The sequence below is a fragment of the Lepisosteus platostomus genome, chromosome 4 (assembly GCF_059453375.1).
Source record: "Lepisosteus platostomus isolate fLepPlt1 chromosome 4, fLepPlt1.hap1, whole genome shotgun sequence".
In the NCBI taxonomy this organism is placed as follows: domain Eukaryota; kingdom Metazoa; phylum Chordata; class Actinopteri; order Semionotiformes; family Lepisosteidae; genus Lepisosteus; species Lepisosteus platostomus.
In genome coordinates, this window is record NC_142614.1 from 32,861,551 (window position 1) to 32,885,183 (window position 23,633).

The window sequence follows — 23,633 nt, forward strand, 5'->3', positions numbered from 1 at the left end:
GGCCTCTTGGCTGCATCTCTGATCAGTCTTCTCCTTGTCTGAGGTGAAAGTTTAGAGGGACGGCCAGGTCTTGGTAGATTTGCAGTGGTCTGATACTCCTTCCATTTCAAGATGATCGCTTGCACAGTGCTCCTTGGGATGTTTGAAGCGTGGGAAATCTTTTTGTATCCAAATCCGGCTTTAAACTTCTCCACAACAGTATTACGGACCTGCCTGGTGTGTTCCTTGGTCTTCATGATGCTCTCTGCGCTTTCAACAGAACCTTGAGACTATCACAGAGCAGGTGCATTTATACAGAGACTTGATTACACACAGGTGGATTCTATTTATCACCATCAGTCATTTAGGACAACATTGGATCATTCAGAGATCCTCGCTGAACTTCTGGAGTGAGTTTGCTGCACTGAAAGTAAAGGGGCCGAATAATTTTGCACGCCCCACTTTTCATTTTTTTATTAGTTAAAAAAGTTTCAAAAATCCAATAGATTTCGTTCCACTTCACAATTGTGTCCCACTTGTTGGTGATTCTTCACATAAAATAAAAAATTTATATCTTTATGTTTGAAGCCTGAAATGTGGCAAAAGGTTGAAAAGTTCAAGGGGGCCGAATACTTTCGCAAGGCACTGTATATAGCTGGAGTTCATGACAAATAACAATAATTATGATATTAACACCAAGAATGCTGTTGGTGTAATATGCCTAGGATTACTAGTTTTCTATCTTGATTGGAGGTAAAAGAAAACATTACTTCAATAATTGCCTGAATAAGGTGAAACTGGCAACTGAGTATGCATTTTCTTTATGACTTGAATATCAGATGTTGCTAGTCTCAGCCAGAGATTCAGCAGTTGATAACAAGGGATCCTTTGTGATTTTGTGAAGTGCAAACTTGGTAAACACAAAAAGCATGAGAGTAAAAGTGTTTCATAGATGTACAATGCTGGCCTTGTCTGTTTTTTAGTGATATTTGAGAGATTAAAAACACAACAAACAATAACATTGTTGCAGTGCCACCTAGTATTTCTAAAATATACAGTGTCATTTTGTGCACATAGGTACAGTAAGTAATGTTATAATTGAGTAAAGGCCATTCCCATCCTGATCATTTAGTTTTTAGTATCTTTTAAGTCTTTTTAGTATTTATCTTATCTTAGCTTACATCTAATAGATATTTGTCCCTTGGTAAGGGTTCTGGACTTGTAACTGGAAAGTTGTGGGTTAAATTCTGGATAGGGTGCAGCGGCTGTATCTTTGAGTGAAAAACATCACTTTCATTGGTTCAGTAAAATGTCCTGCTGGATAAGTGAGGACAAATTTGCTTTGATAAAACCATTAGCCAAAAACAAAATTGCACACCGTACACTTTAACCACGTCTTTGGGTTTAGATCCAGATCTCCACAATCTTTCTCTGTAACAAAGCGTCACCTCTGTTGGTTTTGAATACTTTTGAACTTAAATTCTTCTTGTCCCATTATTCTTGTATTGCTACTGATGTGCGCATTGAGTTTGAGGTGCTCTAACAAAAGCTTATTGAAAGACCAAATATCATGTAATATACTCTTAAGTTATTGTTTTACTATAGTTACTTGTACAAAGACGTCTAGTAAGTTAGCAAGACAAAATCTAGCTCTTCTAAATCCATGCTGACTACTTTCTAGACCATGGATGAAATGTCTGATCCTGGAGAGCTGTTGTGTCTGGGGATATTAATTCCAAAGTAGCTGTTAACATCCCAAATCTGAATTGGAAAGATAGGATTAATCATCCAAAACTTTTGATATTGATTTAAAATGATAAAAGTTAAAGCTAATGTTGTCACTGGGAGTTGAAACAGGAGACTTCACCTCAATTCTAAGCACTGCTGTGGTACTTTTACCATTGGCAATTAGATAATTGCAATGACTGGATCGGAGAATCAAGGTGGCTTGAAATGATGTCTGTCCCTTCTATCATATATCAGGTCAAAGACTCGCAAATATTATGCTATTAGACAAAAGGTATGCTGAAAGCATTTTGTGGCGTCCTAGACGCATCTTGGGTTTAGGTAATGGATTACATTTTTTTAGTGTTTCTAAATGACGTATTTGCTGGATTGACTCTCACACACCCTATAATAGATCTCAAAGTGCTAGAGGTACCAGTCTGTAATTCTTACATACTGTATGTACATTTTTTTGCAAATACATTTTTAAAAGATTGTGTCTGTACTGTGTATACACACTGTGCACTAAAAGCATAAGATCTTCATAGATTTTAGACAAAACTGTGCCAAAATCCTGTTTATTTCAAATAGAATAACCTGCTAAAATCCTGTGAAAGTATTGGTGGTGAATGCAGTAATCCAAGAAAACTGTTAAGCAGAACTAGTAATGATCTCAGAAAACAATTATATAAAATTTGAATGTAAAATTGCAATCACTCTCATGAATAAGTGTAGTTTGCATAATGAAGTTATCTAGAGATGTTTTTGGATACATCATTTGGAGGCTGGGATCTTATAGTACACTTTTCTTAACTTTTAGTTAACTCTAGTTTACAACAACTGTGATCTTTAGAAACAAAAGCTTCAGCTAACTTTTAATTTTGAAAATTCAGTTAACTGTTACAGTGTTCTGTCATCTCTGGAATGTATGACTAAAAATAATCTTGGTTGTTTTCTGTCATTATTATGTCAATGGTTATGCTTTTACAAGTCATTATACATTTATGTTTGAAAAAAATGGAGGTGTTCTCTCACATTTTAGAAACTGTAGTTTAGACTAAAATATTTTATTTATTTATTATATATTTATTTGAGTACTAACAGTTAATTTTTACAGGAGTACTTAATCTGTGGAACTCCATTGTCAGATCAAGAAGAGTGGCATAACAACAACATTGTATTGTAGATTTTGTTCAGCCGAAATGGAATCTGATAACCATATTTGCATGAAAAATGTTAGCATTTTTACTACCTGCAGGTAGCTGTCAGAGAAACTGGTTCAGTTGAGAGGGTAATTTTGTTAAGAGTTCCATGATTTTTTATTCAGTCCTTTCTGACTTAACAGTGCCTTTCTGCATTTGAGGTTTGTAAATGTCCTGTGTGGGAAGCAGCATTCTCCAAAAGCATCCGCCCATCACTTCAGTTTCAGATTACATCTGTCTGCATCTACTGTCACATTCCCGTGGGCTTAACGACATTACTTTCAGTAAGTGTGGGAAGACTGCAGATGTGCCAACACATTCTTTACATTTTACTATTAAGGTATTACCACTTTGTTTTAGTACATCAAATTTATCAATCTCATTTATTCATTTGTTTAAGCACTTTGGGATGCTGTGGCAAGGTTCAGATTGCAATGTAATCGTTAACTGACAACAGGTGTCTGTAGAAAGTGCTGTTGGCTTAAAAGTGCTACCCACTGAAGAGATCTATTTGTTTTTAAATGACAGTCATAGTCTAAGGAAAAATGAAAAATAGAAGTTAAAAATGGAATATGCAGAGCTTGAAGTTAACAAGCCCATATCCATTACTGATATTTATTTCTTTACAAAATGAAAAGTGAACTTCCTTTTCTTCAAGAAATCGTTGAGTTTAGAGTAGTGCAGAAAACATCATCAGCAGCAGTGTTTACAGAAATATCTGAGAAAAATGAGTATGAGAATTAGCTTGAGTTTGTCATCTGTATGCACATCATGACTGAAGTGGCAGAACGTTTTATGTGATTGAGGAGCTCTAAAGCATTAAATTCACTTGCTCATATTGCAGGTTGAGCCCTATAATCCTGACATCACAGTTCACGCCTGGGCTGTGTCTTTAGCTAACTGTAACTGGGATAACTCATATTGTAGTGCACAGGCCTCTGTGCTGCTTGGGCAGTGAGGGCACAGGGGTTACATGTTACATGCGATGCACAGGATATTGCACAGAGCTGTTGCTTTCTTTCTTGTAGAAAAGCTACAAAAAATTTGCTTGCTTTCTTGTAGAAGCTATGGAGCTTTGTCCTTATTCTCCTCATACACCTTCAAGAGTCCTTCATGTTAATGAACAGTTGGAAGTTTCAGATTGAGATGGTATTAATCTAATTCACAATTGCCTGATAATTTCATGTCAAATGTGAATGAAAGTTTCTAATTGACTTGTAGTATGCATTCTTCCTTAAAAGTGCATTTTGTCTCCACAGAAGGACTGTACAGACTGCGGGGTTGCATTGTTGGTCCTAGCAAAGTACTGGACTGTGCATGGAACATCTCACTAGTAAGACCTTAACTTACTCAGCATTCTTCATTTTTTCCTTTTTGTAAAATAACATTTATGGGGTAAACAAGTTTTATGTTTGTTGTGCATAACAGCAAGTTATGGGAAACTAAATAAAACCAAAAGGTTTTGGAATTAATATTGTAAAACTTGGTAAGTGATAATCCCGCAAACAGCAGGAAAACAGGACAGGCCTAGCAAATGCTACATAGTACCAAAGCACCAAGTTGGTATTGGACTATGTGACATTACTCCATTATCCCAGTAAATGACCTGATTCACTGTATGGGTAGAGTTGGGAAAATTTATCTAGTAACTCATTAATATGATTTTTCTTAAATTAAAACTTCTGTGCTCTTTTGGTACAGAATTATACAGGTATACGGGTTTGGATACTGTACCTGTCCTGGATAAGCACCTGGGCTACAACCAAATACTTTTGATAACAAACTCCAAGTTTAAAGTTATAAACAACACCCTATTATTTTAATTTTTTTGTGAGAAGGTGCACACCTTCATGGTTAATGTAGTTTTTTCTGCGACATTTATTTCTAAACCTTTGTATTCTTAAATCTGATTAGTGAACTATTGGAACACTTCTAATTAAACTCCCCAAAAGAGTACTATCACCTGAATATTAGTGTCATAATCTGAACAATAACCTTCTTCACAAATGCATTTTATTTTGTACTTTTACAAAAGTAAATACATTTTAGAATACATGCTTTTCCTCTGTATTCAAGGAGTTGACTTTTTAGTTTTTAAATCTTTAAGATTTGCAAGCAAAAGGTTTTAGTTAAACACAAACTTTTGATATTATGTTGTTGTACAGTACATCCCGTATGTGTATGGTGTACAGAGTAATGGAGTATTTGAGAAAAATATAGCTCAGAGAACAAAATTAACCATAACAAAATCAGTTTTCAGCTGTGCTTTAAAGGCTGTTATTCTAGATTTTCCTGCTTAGAGAAATGGAAAAATAAATAGAAACATGGCAGGATTTGTGAGTGTATTAGGAATCTGCTGTGTTTGCAGGCTCATTATGGTTGGTCAACTGGATTTATGGCAATGCACTTGATCATATATATACTGTAGTTTGATACTAAATTTCCAACCTTCAGATATGTTACCATGTTTACAATTATTGCGATTCCATCTTCTCTTTCTTAGTTCAACTTTTCATATTGAGAGCAAGATTAAATTTAAAATTAAAAAATAATTTTGTGGCAAAAAACAACACAAGCTTCAAACAAAATATGATTTATTTTTTTTTCTCCTTATTCCAGCATGCAGCCATCTGTAGTTAATTTGAGGTGGTGAATAATAATTATAATTCGTAATAATTGTGTGATGGAAAGATATTTTGCTACCTGTAAATTAGCTTCCATGTTAGGGCACAGTTTGGTCAAACGTCAAACATAATTTCATTATGTGGGAGTGATGAATGTAGAAATGCTTGCTTGGGATGACTTTCTGTCAATGATTTGGTACCTGGTGTAGTTAGATTCTGCAGTAAAATATTTTTTTGGTGAGGGATTTTTTGCTGTTGATCAACACAAAACATTTTAGAATGTCAAAGTGAAAATAAAATTTTAAAGACGCTCCTAAATTAATTCTATACTGTAAGTATAAATTATATAATAGATTGCATATGATCAATTATCAAACATGATTATTCAGGTCCATAGGTATGACACACCTAAACAGGCTCTAGTGCAACCAGTTGACTTCAGAATTCACATAATTAGTTGAATGGAGTCCTTGAATGAAGACCTGTGTGCAGATAAGGGGTTTTACAGTTCAGGAAGACAGCAATTACCCAGGTGCTTCATAAATCTGAGCTTCATGGAAGAGTAGCAAAAATGAGTTGAAAAATACTCACATCAAATCTTAACTACAGTTTGCTAGAAGGCATGTGGAAAACTCTGAGAAGTGGAGGAGGTTTTTATGAACTTTGGGTCATATGCTAAGCGTTGGGTTTGGCACAAGTACAACAGGCACAAATCTTGCTATGGGGAGACTTCACTGCATCAGGGCCTAGTGAAGGTACTGTAAATATAATATGCAAATAAAGATATATATATATAAAATGTCAAACTTATTGCATTTGGTTAGTTTGATTTGTGAATTGTTTCACAAGTTTCACTTTATCATTTAAACACCTGTTTATTTTTGAGACACTATTTCAGATGTCAATAACTTTGTGAGGAAAATACACAGATATTTCAAACCATTCCTAGCGATTTTGGAATTTATTGCAACATTTAGATCAGCATACCTCTGTGAACAGGTATTTTCACTTATTAAATCTGTTCTTTGTCCCTCCTGTAGTTGGTTTATAACTGAACACTCAGAGACTTTTGTGTTACTTATAGTTTCAAGCAATGAAAACAAGGACAATGATCACACTAAATGGTAAGATGTGCACATTAATTTATTATTTTTAGATATTGTCATATTTTAATATTAATCAAAATGTAAGTGGGGCTATTATTGATGTTAAAAATGTATTAATTGCTTGCAGATCCTTAATTGCAACATTTCCAGTGGACCCCATACTGAAATAGAAACCCAGTCATGTTTTATAGGTTCTCCTGGGACCAGGTGCATTAGGGATACAGATCTCACACAGATAACTGTGGTAAAACAAAAGACCCACTGATGCCAAAGAAAGGCATACAGAGGCTCCCATCATTGAGCAATGGTTTTAGCAACTGTGAGTCCAGCTTGCCAAACCCTTTTCTGCTTCAAAGATCAAGAGAGAATCTGTTATTCACTGAAAGCACAATAGGAAAATCATGGAGAATTCTGGTCTACAATACTAGATGAAGTACAGGACCCCTTATCTCCTAGCCCAGACAAATTTGGCCATTCCTTAACTGTATGCAAAAATGCAGCTTATACACTGTGTGGCAAATCTGTGTTGCAAGAAAAGGAAGGAAACAGCCTAGTGACATATTGTATAAACAATGTGTTCAACCAATTCCCTTTTGTCATTTCAGCTTTGATGAGTTACATAAGATCTATACAAAGTGAAATAAGGCAAAATGAAATTGGCATGTTTTGTTAATGATCTACATATTTGCTGTGTGTACAGTGGCAAATCAGCCTCTTTTGTGATTCAGGACATTTAATATGTCTGTTTTGCAAGGCTGCAGCTGCATCTTACATTTTCTGTCTTCATAGTTGAAACCAAGTAAAAATGTGGTAAAAGTAAAATAAAATTATTGAAGAGAGTGTTGGTTATAAGCTGATCATGAGTTGACCACAATTGCAGGTCAAATGCAGGCGTCTTTAATACAGCAAGCTCATTAATGAGCTGTAAACTTGGCATTGTCTATGGTCTGTTTTTTCACAAAGAGCTTTTGGGTTTTGGATTCCATTTCACCACCTCATGATTTCACATTCTGGAAGTGTATCTTATCTACATCTTAGACAAAGTCATATGACGAACTAAGTTTTGCCTATATTCTCATTGCAAACATCCTGAGAAAATGTGCAGCTTAACAAAAAAAACAATATCTATTGATACATTAATTTAAATTGTATAATTTGAGTTTTGGTAGTTTGTATATGTGTATTAATTTGTATTCAGAATATAAATACCTTTAAAACAAGGATAAAAAAAATTCTATGTTGTGTACAGATGTAAACTGAGCCTTAAATTTAGCTGTCCAAGCTACCTGAGTGGAAACTAAAAGGGATTTTTTATGATACATTTTAGTTGGAAGTCAAAGTGCAAAGTATCAAGTGTGCGTTGGAGGCGAGACGTACAGTATTATTTTATTTTGTAAGGCTTTGTAAGGTTTCTTTTAGGCTTGTGAGTTTAAAATGACTACAGCTGTAGTGGGAGTGGGTGATGGAAAGTACTGTACATATCTTTGACACACTTAATTAGTCCACCAGTGCCTAGTACCACTGGTTGGGATATGATCAATAACAGCACCTAGTTTGGCACTAAGATCCTTTAGTGCAAAGTGTGGAGAAATGCCTGTGACAGTTTTCTACTTCTATTATTGTGCAAGTAAGTTGGTTCTTGCTCTGTAATGTAATTGGTAAGCTATGTTTTTACCCTTTTGTTATGAGTTTAAATATTTGACATTAATACTGAACACCATGCCAGCTTCTTAACCAAATTGCAATATAGCCACATCATCATTGCCTTCCAGTGAGAGGCCCTTACAAAAAACAAACAAGTGCTTTATTTAGAAAAAAGGGCATGATATCTTCTTTGAATGGCTTTACAGTTAGGTTGTTTACAAAGAAGCTTTTTGAAAAGATGCTTTGAGATAAGACATAATCATATAAAATATATTATTGTCAATGATAATGAGACGTTTATTATTATATGACAACTAGAAAAATGAATGAAGGCTATGCACAAACTATGTCAAAAGAATTCAGTTTGTTTTTTAGCAAATTCAAATAATGTATATGTACTGCATTTTCTTATTTTGGACTTTAGGCAGTTGTGAAAACTCACTTCTGCTTGGATTCCCAATCCAGGTCCTTTTCACCACATTGTCTGTATTTTGTTTGTATTTTCAACATTGGTTTGTAAATCTCCCTCTGATCAGCTCATGTGTAAAGCCATAGAGAATCTGTATTAAACCATACAGATAAGCGAGTTGCTGTGCCTCTGTATTGCACAACATCGTGCTTTAGGAGTCATTTCTGCAAAATCATACCTTTCTAGCACAGGAGATTTACACAGCTCAATGTTGTGCAGTATATGAGTCAAGCACAACCGGACTATGCAGAGAAGACATTGATTCCCAGTCTTCCAGCACGCCTAACATGGTTTGTGTTATGACACAACATATACAGTATACAGAGAGAGCTGATGGACAGTCATGCAACTGGCAAAAATTTGGTTTTATGTTGGCATGAATACAGCATTTATTATTTATTCCTCTGCTGAATTGCTTTCTTCATTAAAACTCAGAACGCGATTTTTTTATTTTGCTTTATTTAAAAAGACAGTACCTACAGTTTCATAACCTTGAAACTTCTAGCAGTTTGTAAAAAAAAAATTGGTAAAGTATGTTATAACTGTGGGGAACATATGTTTTTTGGAGCATAGAGTCCTTTAAATCCCTTTCTTGATTCATCTGTTTCAATTTAAATAAGGTCATGCTTTTTACGTCACCAGTGTGTCCTATGAGATCCTGACTCTGTTTGATTCAGAGTAAATTGATTTGTGGTCAATCGATGTCAGTGTCTGTCGCAAAACAATATTTAATTATATTTTGTTACATTTTCTTATGTAATAAAAACCATACTTGAGTACTGAGTACAGCTACTAACTAACATTAAAAAGGGTTTACTCAGTGAAAAGCTACCCTCAGTCTCCATCGAAATAGCTGTGGGTGAAATGCATTATCATTGGGTAAATTAAGAGAAATTATTTTGAATTAAACATGGTTGAAAGATAGTAAGATACTCAGCAATGTAAATAGGTAGAAAGTTCAGTTATACCTGTTGCTTTGAAATGCATGCAAATGTTTGAACATTGCAGATCTTTTGCACTCAAGTATAGATAAAAATTAATAATAATAATAATAATAAACTTTATTTTATATAGCGCCTTTAAAGGTGGCTTCTCAAAGCGCTTTACAGGATGACAATAACAATAAATAAGAAGACTACAACAATAAATAAGAAAATTTCACAAGACAGGACACAATTATAATTACAGCAATACAACAATAACAATAGAGGAGACCGTGGAAGATGGTATTAAGAAGAGCAGAGGGGTGAAGAATGGAACCAGTTAAGTAAAGGCTTTTCTGAAAAGGAGGGTTTTGAGTCTGGATTTGAAGGAGTTTAGAGAAGGTGACTCTCTAATATCCTTGGGCAAGGAGTTCCAGAGCTTGGGGGCATAGCAGGAGAAGGCCCTGTCGCCCATACAATGTAGACGGGCTTGGGGGACAGTAAGGAGGGCAGAATTTGAAGAGCGGAGGTTGCGAGGTGGGGAGTAGGGCGATAAAAGTTCAGACAGGTATTGAGGTGCCAAGCCATGTAAAGCCTTGTAGGTGAGCATGAGGATTTTAAAGTCTACGCGGAATTTGACCGGAAGCCAGTGCAAGGACTCCAGGATAGGAGTAATGTGAACACTTGCACTAGATCTGGTCAGGATTCTGGCTGCTGAATTTTGGACATACTGCAGCTTGTTCAGAGTAGATTTAGATACCCCAGGGAGCAGAGCATTGCAGTAGTCAATTCGAGAGAATACAAATATGTTGATCAGCTTTTCAGCCACAGTTAATGATAGCATAGGGCGTAGTCTTGCGATATTTCTGAGGTGAAAAAAAGATGTTTTGACAGTATGCTGTACATGTGGGTCGAATGTTAAGCCAGAATCGAATATAACCCCAAGGTTTTTCAATTTTGATTGGAGCTCAAGTACAGAGCCATCTACAGACAGGGTTACAGGACTGGCTTTGCGAAGTTGATGGGGGGTACCAATAAGCATGACTTCAGTCTTGTCACAGTTTAGATGAAGGAAGTTTTGAGTCATCCAAATTTTTATGTCAGAGATGCAATTAGATAGAATAGAGACAGCCACATCAGTGTCGGGTTTGGTATGGATGTATATTTGAGTATCGTCAGCGTAAAAATGAAAGCTGAGGCCATGTGATCTTAAAAGCTGACCAAGTGGGAACATGTAAATGCTGAAGAGCAAGGGGCCCAGTATTGAGCCCTGAGGGACACCAGACTTGACAAGACCAATTTCAGACCTGTACCCATTGAGAGAGACAAAGTGACAGCGATCAGTGAGGTAAGACTTAAACCATTTGAGGGCAGTGTCAGAGACTCCAAACACAGTCTCGAGACGAGAAAGTAAGATGTTATGGTCAACAGTGTCAAAGGCAGCACTGAGATCAAGAAGGATGAGTATGGAAAGAGAACCAGAATCAGAAGCTATTAGGAGATCGTTGGTGACTTTGACTAGGGCGGTTTCTGTGCTGTGAAGTTGACGGAAGCCAGATTGGAGGGGTTCGAAAAGGTTGTTTGTCATGAGGTGGTTATGTAACTGAAGTGTGACAGCACGTTCTAGAATTTTAGAGAGAAAGGGTAAGTTGGAGATGGGGCGAAAGTTGTTAAGATTGTCGAGAGCCATGTTAGGCTTCTTTGGCACTGGGGTAATAGCAGCAGTTTTGAGGACCGTTGGTACAATGCCGGTGCTCAAGGATTCATGTATTATATTGAGGACAATGGGACAGAGAGAAGAGAAACAGGACTGGAATAAAGTGGTGGGAATGGGATCTAAAATAGATGTGGTGGGTTTCATGCGCGTAACTAGTTTGTTTAGGGATGCTGAGTCAAGAAGAGAGAAGCTGGAGAGACGGGAACCAGAGAAGTTGGATGAGGAGGGAGGAGGTGTGGAAATTATATCCGTAGTGGAGAGAATGTGATGCCGGATGTTGTCAATCTTAGAACTAAAGAAATCTAAGAATGTGTTGCAAAGTTGTGATGAGGCAGGTAATGTGGTGGGGCAGTTTGGCTTGAGCAGTCTGTTGATGGTGGAGAAAAGATGTCTGGGATTGTTTTGGTGATTTTCAATGATGTGAGAGAAGTAGGTGGATCTAGCAGACTCTATAGTAACCTTATAATCAGATAAGTAATCTCTCCAGGCCTGATAATGTACATTTAGGCCGGAAAGACGCCACCTACGCTCAAGTTTGCGAGAGGCTGCCTTCATGAAACGCAGATGGTCATTGTACCAGGGGGCAGGGCGAGAGAAGGAGATGGTTCGAGTTTTTAAAGGAGCAAAGGTGTCGAGGGTAGATAAAAGAGCATTGTCAAGTAACTGTATTTTGTCCTCTAGAGGGTCAGAGGAAGAGAAACAGGATAAGGAGGACAGAACAGAATTTGCAAACCTTGGGTGATCAATTGATCGCCAGTTGCGGAAATTTACAGAGCGTGAGGGGGAAGTGTTAGAAACAGGTAATTCCAGATTGAAGAGAATGGCTAAGTGGTCAGAGAGGCCTAGATCAAGGGGGGAGCAGTGGGAGACAAAGGAGTCATTTGCAATAATTAGATCTAAGGTGTGTCCTTTGTTATGTGTAGGGGTACAAACAAACTGAGCAAGGTCAAAGCATCCCAAAAGAGAAAGGAAGTCTTTAGCCAGACTGGAGGAAGTTGAATCAATGTGTATATTAAAGTCCCCTAGAATAAGGATCCTTTTAAATGTAAGGGATAAGAATGAGAGAAAATCAGCAAACTCACCTAAGAAGACTCCACTGGGTTTGGGTGGTCTGTAAACTGTGGCAATAATAGTAGATTTGGGGATAGAAACATTTAAAACAAGACACTCAAAAGAAGAGGGAGGAGGTATAGCTATAGGACTTAGACTGTAAAAAAGGTTGTAAATAACAATGATGCCCCCGCCTCTGCCTGAAAGACGCGGAAGGTCAAAGAAACCATATCCAGGAGGAACTAGTTGGTTGAACAGGAGTCCATCGTTTTGTTTGTGCCATGTTTCGGTTAAGCACAGAAGGTCCAGTTGTTTTTCTTTGATAATGTCACATAAAAGAAGAGCCTTGCTGTTAACGGAGCGGGTGTTGAGTAGCGCTGATCTGGCCAGTCTCGGGGATGCGGGGGGAAGCGGAGTGCGGTCCAGGTGCGGTAGTGAGAGGAGAATTTTTAGATCGGCGCCGGTACGTGATGGACTTACAGACGTGCGGCGAAAGGCAGGGATAGAGACTCCGCAGGCAGACGAACGTAGAGAACGGTGTCCTGTGCTGCGATGGATGTAGCGAGTCGGTCGTAAAATCCCAGTAAAACGGCAGTAATCGAATGTGTCTTTGACCAGGAAGTAGCTTTGTTTTAGTTGAAGAAGTTGCAGTGCAGTGTACCTCAGAGACATGATTGATGAAACGAGACGGGAAGGAAATCCAGAGAAGGCGGTAGCAAGAGGTGAAAGTCTTCAGTTGAGTAAGTTCACAATGCAGTGGAAGTCGCACCCGTGAACTTGTAACGTGAAGCGGATGAAAATAGATAAACTAGAAATCAGTGCAATCGAGGAGAAAAAGGGAAAAAAAAACATAAATAAGTAGATAGAAATGAAAAACTGGTGAGAGGAGCGGCAGCCAAATGCGCCAGCGTTCCCTCTCGACCGGGAACCGGATTTAACCGAAATTAAATTGTAGACCACCAGTGCTACTGTAATCTACTATAGCCTTTCAATTTTAGACCAGTTAAAAAGTAAAATTGGACAGTCGACTATAGCACAAAGTAAACTGAGGTGTTCAAATTGATGTTTTCTGTCATTCTGGGATTACTGGATACAGCTGATTTTGCATGGTTTATTAATGGAACCAAGTGTACTGTGTCAGTATTACAACTGCAGCTGCCTGTGCCTGCAACAGACAATATCTGTAGGTCAGCAAAACTGCTCAGTGGCAGTTGCAACCTTTTCTTGTGTATAAGCCAATCAGTAAGACTGCTACAGAGCTGTAATTCAAGCATCATTCCAAAAATGGGCTGTATGAAAATTAAATGCAGAAAAGGAATTACCATCCATTATCAATTACCATGCATTCTTTTCTGTCAATTTCATGTCTCTCAGCTATTTCAAAACTGTCAGCTGACCAGGACTTTTTATACATTATGTAATCTTCATAATTCAGATTTGAATACTTTACTCTTTGACTCTCCTGGTAAAATACAGTGTTTTTTCTATTGCCGAAGAAATTTGATGGATTAGAGCTGTAGACATTTGGTGGATGATAGACATTCAGTAGTAATGTTCAAGCCATGTTCTTGCAAACTTCTAGTATGAATGGGAAGCTAAAGATACAGTTTTTTATATGGGTGCGACTTATGCTATTGACTCTTTTAGCTTACAACAAGATTAACTTGTGTAATGCTTGCTGTTGTTGCTGCATCTGTGAAACGCAGTAGCAAACATTTTATGCTTTCAAACTTTCACCACCTTCTTTTCTTTGTTGGTAAAGACTTTCCTTTGATCCAAACAAACACACAACCTAAGGAAATTGAAAACACAATTACATTAATAGGCCTTTATAAAATTCACCTTAAGAGTACTAAATATTTAGGTAAGCTGACCAGATGTCCTCTTTTTCCTGGACATGTCCTCTTTTTGAGACCTAAAATATCGGTCCGACCAGGATTTATAAAATTCCATAAATTGGCCGGGATTTTGTTTTGCTCTTCACTCAGACTGTGTAAACAAACATAGCCCTACATATTTTCGTTCATTACATGCATTACCAGTAGATGTTTTGAACCTACAGGCACCATATGCAGCACAGCTTGAAAAAGGTTTTTGTGCGCGTGGCTGTTTTTATGGCCATGACAAATAACAAGTAACAAATAAGTTAGAAATAGGGCTATTTTTCATTTTTTCCTTGTTTGCCATTATGGAGAAATATTAAGAGAAATAGCGACCCTGTAACTGTTTAAAATTTTACTAAGAAGTTTAATAAAAAGTAGAGAGTTTAAATTGATGTTTTGATTAGAAAAAGTAAAGAAGATTGATTACTTTGGAGGCATATGCTGAGTGTCAATTATCCCTCACCCACCAAGTCCTCTTTTTTGAAAACCAAAATATGGTCACCCTAATTTAGATCTACTTTTCATACAGTGGCTATAGAAAATCACCACTCCCTTTCAAAATTTTTACCTTTTGTTGTATGACACCTTGAAAATATAACAAATTAAATTCCATTTTTATTTACACACAGTAACCCACATTAGCCAAGTGAACATAACATTCAAAAACATTCTGAAAATTAATTTACAACAGTACAATCCCTTATTTGGATAAGTGAACCTTTAAGTATCCCTTGGAGCACAGTCAAAAGCATCATTAAGAAGTGGAAGGTGTATGGCATCACCCAGACTTTGCCTAGATCAGGCTGTCCCTCCCAACTGGATGAGCAAGCAAGAAGGAGACTGATCAGAGGCCGATGGCAACTTTGAACAAGCTACAGGTCTGTAAAACAGTTCTGTAAAAGGAATGGGCAAATATTCCTCCCTCTAGGTGTGCAAAGTTGGAAGAGATGTATCCAAACAGACTCAAGGCTGAAATTCAAGCAAAAGGTACTTCCACCATTTACTTAGGTGGGCGTTCTCTTATCAAACCTAGTTATTCTATTTTTTTATTTTTATTTTCAGAAATTTTGCTTCTTTTTCACTTGGATGTTGCAAGATACAATTTGTAAATAAAATTGATTTTATTTGTCTTCTTTTTGGGCTTTAGGGCAACAAAAGGTGAGCATTTTGAAAAATGGTGGTGACTTTCTATAACAACTGTATCTTATGCTTCACTGTCAGAGACAGGGTGGGATACTGCAGGCAGATATCCTAGGACAGAGCAATCTACCACACACAGGACCTGTCCTCTGAGCCTAAAGTGTACAAGTAGTAGGTCTGAGTGATGTAGCAGACAACTCTATATGTGCCCAGCAGAATGGCAGTGATCTGAGACATACCTATTCTGTGATTCTGAATGAGCACGTCTAAAGTTCTGCATTTAAAGTGAATAGCCTTACTGTTGGCTTTACTTTTGGGTATAGTCAGCATGTCATTTTTAAATGGTGATCCTATGTAAAATTCCCTGAATTTCATTGAAGAAGGATTTTTTTTTCATTCATCTAGAGACCAAGTATTATAATTTAACCTTATATCAGAATGAGTGGTTAATATATTTTGGTCCTTGCAGAAAGATACTGAATGTGTTAGCATTGGAACTGTTAACTGTCTGGTAGAAGATATGATCCAAGGATCTCATCCATCCAGGCTATTCTATAGGTTTCGTTGCAATTGTGTGGTCAGTTCTGCTAGTCTAATCATTAAAAGGACAGTTGTGAGAAAAGAGTCCCTGTTGAATTTAAAGCCATGCAGCTTTATCTGTCTGGTTTATGTGAGACTTGATTCAGGGCTATGGGAGGGACCTAAATAAGGCATTTATTTCAAGAGCAATAGATGCTGTAGGCGACTTATTCTGGAAAACGTTTATACATCTATTGCTCCAGTGCAAAGAAAATGTTATATACAATATATAGTTACTAACAGAACTAACATTCTTCTGTCACTTTGTTCAAAACTTTAATTTAGTTTTGAATATTTTTATGGTGGTGCATATATGCTAATACATTCAGCATTTAACCAACCTGTACCATAAAACTAACCAGCATGTAGGTGTATGAATACTATCACTAATAATATAGTTAGCTTGATAATCTTAATATTTAGTATTTAGGAAACATGTCCTTATTTATTGTAACTTCTATTGTAAATTTATTGTAACTTCTCCATATAATGTAGAAAAATAAAAGTTTCATCATAGTTACTGTTGCATCTTATTTATGATGTGTCATTGTTAAGTTTCCTGGAGGGTTTTATATTGGAAACCAGAATTGCAGACTAATGTTTAGGTGGTGTCCAGTCATTGCAGAGATTTAATTTAAATTGTCACATTTAAATAAGATGACTGTCTGGGAGAAGCTGTAAGAATATAAATAAGCCAGAACAGAACCAGGTTCAGAATTACAGAAGCATCTAATTTGCTTTTTCGTTTTTTGCAATTTAATTTGATTTGCAAGTACATGTTTTATCGAATACCCAGAACTTAATTTTAAGTTAAACTTCTGTCAAGCAACAAATCATGCTCTCTGTTTTCTACACAGTTCCAAGTTTGTTTTGTATATTTTTTTGTTTTGGGAACCAAAATAATGATGCGTGAGAAATACATGCATACATGGTCAGCATGGCAAGGAAGTGAATATGTCCTCTCAGGTAGTGATGTACCAGTAACACATGGCCACATTGAAACACATTGCATTAAAATGCTTCTTGCTTTTTTCAAAAACAAATTAAATTACTGGTACTGGTAGCCCCAGGAATAAATATCATAATGGATACAAAGCCAATGAGGTAAATAATGACTGCAAACTGTTGCAGAGAAAGGTACAATTCTAAGAACTTTATAAGAAATGTTACAGTATGCTTCAGTAGTGGCACATACTGTCGATACATGGTACTCTTCAGTGCAAACATTAGAAAGCCAGAAATTAAAACACACATTCACATTTGTGCACTAAAAACTGCAAATTTCAACAGTTTCTATTTACACTATGTAACATTTCTGTGTTACATAACTATATATAAAATACTAAAAATACTATGTAAAAGCTTTAAAGGGTTTGATTTATTTTACATTTTTGCATTTTACTTAACAATATACAGATGACATGCATTAGCCTATCTCTGGATCTGGATAGATCTAGATAAAACTGTAACCAGACTTAAAATTGTCAAGCTTTTGTTCTGCAGGTCTCTCTCTGCATTGACAGCAATGACAAGTGCGGAGAGATGCATTTCACATGTCTGAGTCTAAATACATGTCTTTGTCTCAGTGCTTTTGTTACAACAGCGGTTGTAATGAGGGAAACACCCATTTCTGATGACTATGTACCAATATCTACTATGACTTAAATAATAGTGTAGCTAAGCCTCTCAAATGTAATAACCCATCACATGCTTGTAAGATAGACCAAATATTTCTTATTCAAATCCAATCAGTGATGTTGTCTGTGTATCAGAACCCTGTTTAATTTGCATTTAAACAGAGACATAACCTGTTCCTTTGCACATAAACCTGATGTGTTACATGGACTATTTTATGCATTTAGTTGTCAGTTTTAAAGCACATTTGTGATGAATACCATTTTTCAGAAATCTATAACTACACCGTCCACCTAAACAGAACTAGAAACCTTGTTAAAAAGAGAAAATAAAAAGGAGGTACAGTTGAGCTTTTTTACAAAATATATTTTGTGCCTTGAATAAAAATTAAATATTAAAATATGTTTCTTATTCATTTGTATTGTGATATATGTAGGTTATATGTCTGTACAGAATTACCCCTATTTTACATTTCCAAATTTTTGAAAAATTACTAACCTCAGAAGCTTCCTGCATAAGATTATTTTTTTTCAGAATGTGTGGGCCTGCATTAAGGTGTAATTATTGAAGTAGTTAGCAATAACTTTGGGGAAAAAATGAAGAACTACAGAGACAGCTACTACACTGAGAGTTCTTCACATAAAGTTTTATAATCAGTTTTTGGGCAGTTATCTTCAGTAGGTTGTAATTTGCATATTCCCTGTATCTGTTATTTTGGGGGGATTTTTTGTGCTTTTGAACGGAAAGATCTGTAAAGTGGGTTTGATAAAGTGAAAAAATACTGTTCCACATCAGAACGCCGCAAGGAGGCCCTTACATGAGAAGATAAAAGAATTTCAGCTTTCGCAGTGTGCGGTATGCTGTCACCTCGTAGAGAACAGCGGAAGGCCAGATGAGTAGGTAGGAAGGATGTCACGGCGGAGCTGTAAAACCACAGATGTGCCTTGTAAGTGGCAGCAGGAGTGTTTTGCACCATCAGAACTCATTATCTGTCTGGTTTCCTGGGAAAAATTAAGTTGGCTTTGGGGTACTGAACACGAGGAGTCAAGATCATGAGAGAGATTCTTCTCTCTTTGCAGCTATTTTACTCTTTCATGTGTATCACCACAGGATATGCCAATGAAATATTTGAATTCTTCTACTTCTGATTTTTTGAGGTTGGGTTTGTGTTTTGTTTTTAGCAAATGTGCATAAATCATGCTGTATTTTCTTGTAGATATATTTCTGGATAATAGTACCTTGTACACCAACTGTCCTTGTTTGTGTCTGTAAGCTGCAAAAATGTGGAAGAAACTTCTGATCTGATTTTTCCCAGCAAGTCCAAAGTATTGCTGTTTCAGCCCCTTGAATTTGTTTTGCCATTTTTAAAAATATTATTGAAGGTCTCTTAAAAAATCTTTCTAAGGAAGAGAAGCCACAAACACTTTGAGAAGGCTGTGTGAGGGTTCAGAATAGGTAGAACACTATTGAGGTGTTGCATAGCTGTAACATGTTGATGACCCAAAGCAAGTGCTTGGCATTCTTGGAACAGAAGTGTATTGAAACTGTGCTTACAAGCAGCTTTAGCAGAAGTTAAAATCACATACTAGTGTGAGAATGTTACTCTTCAGTGAGCGTTGGTCAGTGTACTAAAGATATTTATTGCTTTTTGAAAACAGTGGTCTGCCCTTGGAGTTTTTTAGGTGCTGTGTATGTCTTGAAGGCAGTTAAGACAGCTGAAACTCCTGATTCCTGTAATTTGGTGTAGTGCCAAGAAAAAGGCTTGGAACCTACTACTATATGTCCGTCCATATTCTCATATATTTTAAACCAAAAAGTAATTAGATATTCATGAAAGTCTTAATGATGAAGACAATCAAAATGTAACACACAGACTTTTTTGGATTATTTAATTAACAGAGCAGTCCAACAATAAGTATTCTTATGTGAATATGTCTGTGAACACTTAGATTCAGTAACTAGCGGCTCCTCCTTTCGGCAACAATGACTTCTACTAGATATGTCCTATAACAGTTTCTGAGTCTCTCGTATCATCTTTTATTAATTTTGGCCCATTCTTCTTTACGAAACTGCTTCAATCTGGTATCATTTGAGGGTTTCCTTGCATGAAGAGCTTGCTTTTTTGGGGCAGAACAACCCCAGACCATGATACCCACATTACCATGCTTGGCAGCTGGGATGAAGTGCTTTTATTGGAAGTTAGTGTTTGGTTTGTGCCAAATGTGTTGATATTATACAGTGACAAGTAAACATTTAAGGTTTGCCAAAGAACACCTACTGGAATGTTTTCAGGACAGGTGGAAATGTTTTGTGTGGTAAAAACTGTGTGTATCGTAAAGCTAATGATTTTATCTTACTAGTTTTCAAGAAATTTCAGAATAGAAACCAGTCCACCTTGACAGCTGACCTCTATTTAAATATTCGCCTTTCCTAAAAGCATGGATTCATATATTTTTTAAAATGCATACCACAGTATTTAGTTGTGATCTGTAGCCTTACTTGAAAAATATCTTTGGGCTTTAATCATATTTGTCACATTGAATATTAATAGAACACAACAAATGAAAAACAAAATAGCTACATTGTAAATATGAGTAAACTTAAGTCATTATTCTTGTTCAAAGATTGCTTTTAGTCCTTGCTGATGGTGAGCCAACATTTTTTTCATGTGCAAATCCATGATGTATTGCTGTAAAGTAGAGGTAATATATTTTACTTTAGTCCATTTTACAGTATTTTAATAGAATATTCCATGTGATTATTTTTATTACCTTTTTTACTTATGTGAATATGAAATAACAAATATGAATGCAACACTGTATGAAACAAATGAAAATGTATGCTCAATTACAATATTGAGAGCAAGGCTTAATTGTATTTATCATTTGTAGGTTTACCTAGAGCTGCGAAGTTTGTTTTCACTGTTTCAAACATAGGTTTTCCACTTCCAAACTCATATTTCACTTCTTAGTGACTACTGTTGAACTATTATGCAAATATCATTATAGTTATTTGCATATCAAGTATATTTGCATCTGGCAATCTTTTATCATATCTGTCAGGCTGCCTTATCTCAGGAAAAATTCTATATGGAAAATCTTTTTTTTTGGTATTCATTAATCATCACACCAACACAAATTGTGCTTCTTCCATGTTCACAACTTGTTTTTTCACATAATCTACTATTAGATGTGTTAAAAACATTTCTGTTGCCAGATTTTTCCAATTGACTTGGTCTTTTTGTCTAGGCTGTATACCGTTAGTGTTAACCACAATTGCCTATTAGGATGGACCTATTTAAACCTTGTTGTGTCATTTTTGGGGTTTTGTTTTCCATACAGTAAAACCTGAATATTTGCAAGTTCTACATTTGCAATTACTCCTATTTGTGCAAAATGTGAGTGACCACTGTTTCTGAATTTGTGGAGTATATTTGCAGCCTGTGCAGTATCTGTCTCTGTAGTAAAGGCATGTTTTGGTTAACAAAGAGTTAATGTTTTTTATGTAGAACTGCATCATGGGTTATGTTTATTAATCTAGTTTCTTCAGGAAAGCATTAGAAGTGTGTTGTGTATAGAGCTGTTATCATAGAAATGTCTGTGTATGTGAGTGTTGTGCTGTGAAATAAAATAAATGTTAAATAAAAAAAACACTGATAGAAAAGAATAACTGGTGAGGTTGTCCCACATTCGGAAATTCAGTATTCCTGTAGATTTCAAGATACCTAAACCTCACAAATACTTTTTTTTTAAAAGAACATGAAGGTATACAATAATAACTTCTGCTGGTTAAATTAAGGCTGCAGAGAAACAAAACTGATTTAAATCAACCCATTATTTCCTGCTGATTGTTTAATTGATTTTAAATGGTAAAGATCCAGTAATCATGTAAAAATGTACTAAATTACCTCTCACTGGTTAAGAGTTTTTCTTTAATGATGTCTGCCTTCTTTAAAATCAGTGAAGTGTCAGGTTAATGGGAACAACAAATATCCTGGGGATATATAGGGTTACAGCTTTAGATGTATATTGAAAATAGCTTAAAGTTAATTCACTAGACCATCTTAAATATGAATGCGTTGATTTAACCATGAAGAGGAATCATTGACTACATATTGTATTTTGTTATTTCTGTTTATTATTTTTTACTTATTGACAATAACTGGGATCAGCAGTGCTTCACTGTTGAAGAAAGACAGTCTGTCTGCCTAGCTCTTCAGCTGTGACCAGTTGCATTTATCTTGTTGCAATAAAGTTCAAAGGGAATCGATCACATGAAGTTTGAGGCAATAACTAAAGGCAAGTCTTGTGATTGTACCGCTGAAAAAAAATATGCCTGACATGCTAAACTTTACAATAACTGAAAATATTCTTGAGGTGAGATGAGAACCTCTGTGTTATACTGTTGCGAGGGAAGGGGGGTCTTTGAAAGGCAACTGAAAAGAATTACAGTTTTTGCATTGTATTTTTTTCTGAATGGCGATGTGTTTATGCACGTTAAGAACACCAGTTTTTATTTTATTGGCAAAGCAGTAAAACATGCATCTTCTTCTAGCAAATATATATTATTGCTATCAGATTCCCTAATATTATTGGATTTTTTTCAGAAATCTGTGATTTACTTTGGGATTCAAATGGAAAGACATTATAGCCATTATAGAATTATAGCCAGCATCATGACTGGAATACTAATTTGCTTACTTTGTGTGAGTCCTGGCAATAAACTATAAGATATTTTAGGAATGACCTTTACTGTAATTAATGCTTGTCATGGAGAAAGAGAAAAGAAGACTTTTGTTACACAATTATCTAATGATACTGACTATTCAAAGCTGATAATGTGTAACTGCACACTATTAATAGTTTCATAGACAACATGACCCCATTAAAAACTATCAGGGTTATTCAAAAGTGAAGATACAGTAAGAAAATCATAATATTCTCCCTTGTTCAGAAAGTACATTTACATAGGTTTATAATATTTTGTATACGTTTCAGAACTTAAAAAAATAGAAACTGTCTAGTTTGAACTAAAATGATAGAATAACAAAAATCTGTGGAAAAAGCTTTTTAATCTAAATTTTTAAACATTGCATACTTCATATTTTGTTTTGACCTGATTGTATAATTTAATGGTTTTCACATAAAGAAGTATGTACCGCCTTAATTAAGAAGTATGCACCTCCTTTGTGTTTGTTAAGAATAAAGCTTGTAGCATAAGGATAATAAGAGTGAACCATTGTCATGAACTTTAAGACTTCAGACAAACAAGCATGCAGGTTGTACGGAAAAATAGAAAGCAAAAAACACCTAGCCGTCTTCTCCAGTTATCCCATCTTTGGAACAGAATACAGTATCTGAGGGCATTTTGTGGTTGGTGGCTGTTTCTAAGGGAAACGTGAGACAAGATGGTGTGTGAATGAATGACAAAAAGTAGATGAAAGAGGCCTGGTAAGAAAATCGCTGTTTTTCCAGCATTCATGATCATCTTTAGAATTGATCAGTGTGGTTACTTCATGATTGAGGTTGCCTAATTTCCTCGTGCATTAGTCATATTAAGCACATGCATGATCCCCGAAGGCAAAATGGCTGAAAAGCACTTGTGTTGATTTTTCCGAGTAGATAAATCTGTTATCTTTTAGTATAATGTGAAATTTCATAGCTGCTTTGATTAGCGCCTTTTCCAGCTGACAGAATTCTGCATACCAAACGTTAGATCAAACGTGGAAAGATTAGATTGTTATCGTTTTTTTTTTAAATACATTTTAGAAAAGTGTAATCTATACTAAAAAGCTGTACACCACCTGCTATAAAGATACATATTGTGATACTTTCGGGTTCGGATAGGACAGACACAAGAACTCAGACTTGCGTAGTTAAAGCAAGTTAAAGCCTTGATTTTATATATCACCTTTAAAAGTGGCATCTCAAAGCAAAGTAAATACCCAACACTGATTG

General features: G+C 36.0%; 1 protein-coding gene across 8 annotated transcripts in view; it reads left to right on the plus strand.

The window, feature by feature from the left end:
- LOC148673124 (tyrosine-protein kinase JAK2-like) overlaps window positions 1–23,633 on the plus strand; it is a 119,903-nt gene that overhangs the window by 26,092 nt on the left and 70,178 nt on the right. For 5 of the 8 annotated variants that reach the window (XM_088629411.1, XM_088629407.1, XM_088629413.1 and 2 more), the window contains exon 2: window positions 4,166–4,239. The exons of 1 other annotated variant lie outside the window; for it this stretch is intronic. The gene's annotated coding sequence lies outside the window, so the exon portion shown is untranslated. Of the gene's footprint in view, window positions 1–3,067; window positions 3,191–4,165; window positions 4,240–23,633 lie in introns of all 8 variants that reach the window. 2 more of the 8 variants (XM_088629415.1, XM_088629409.1) reach the window with 1 other exon arrangement.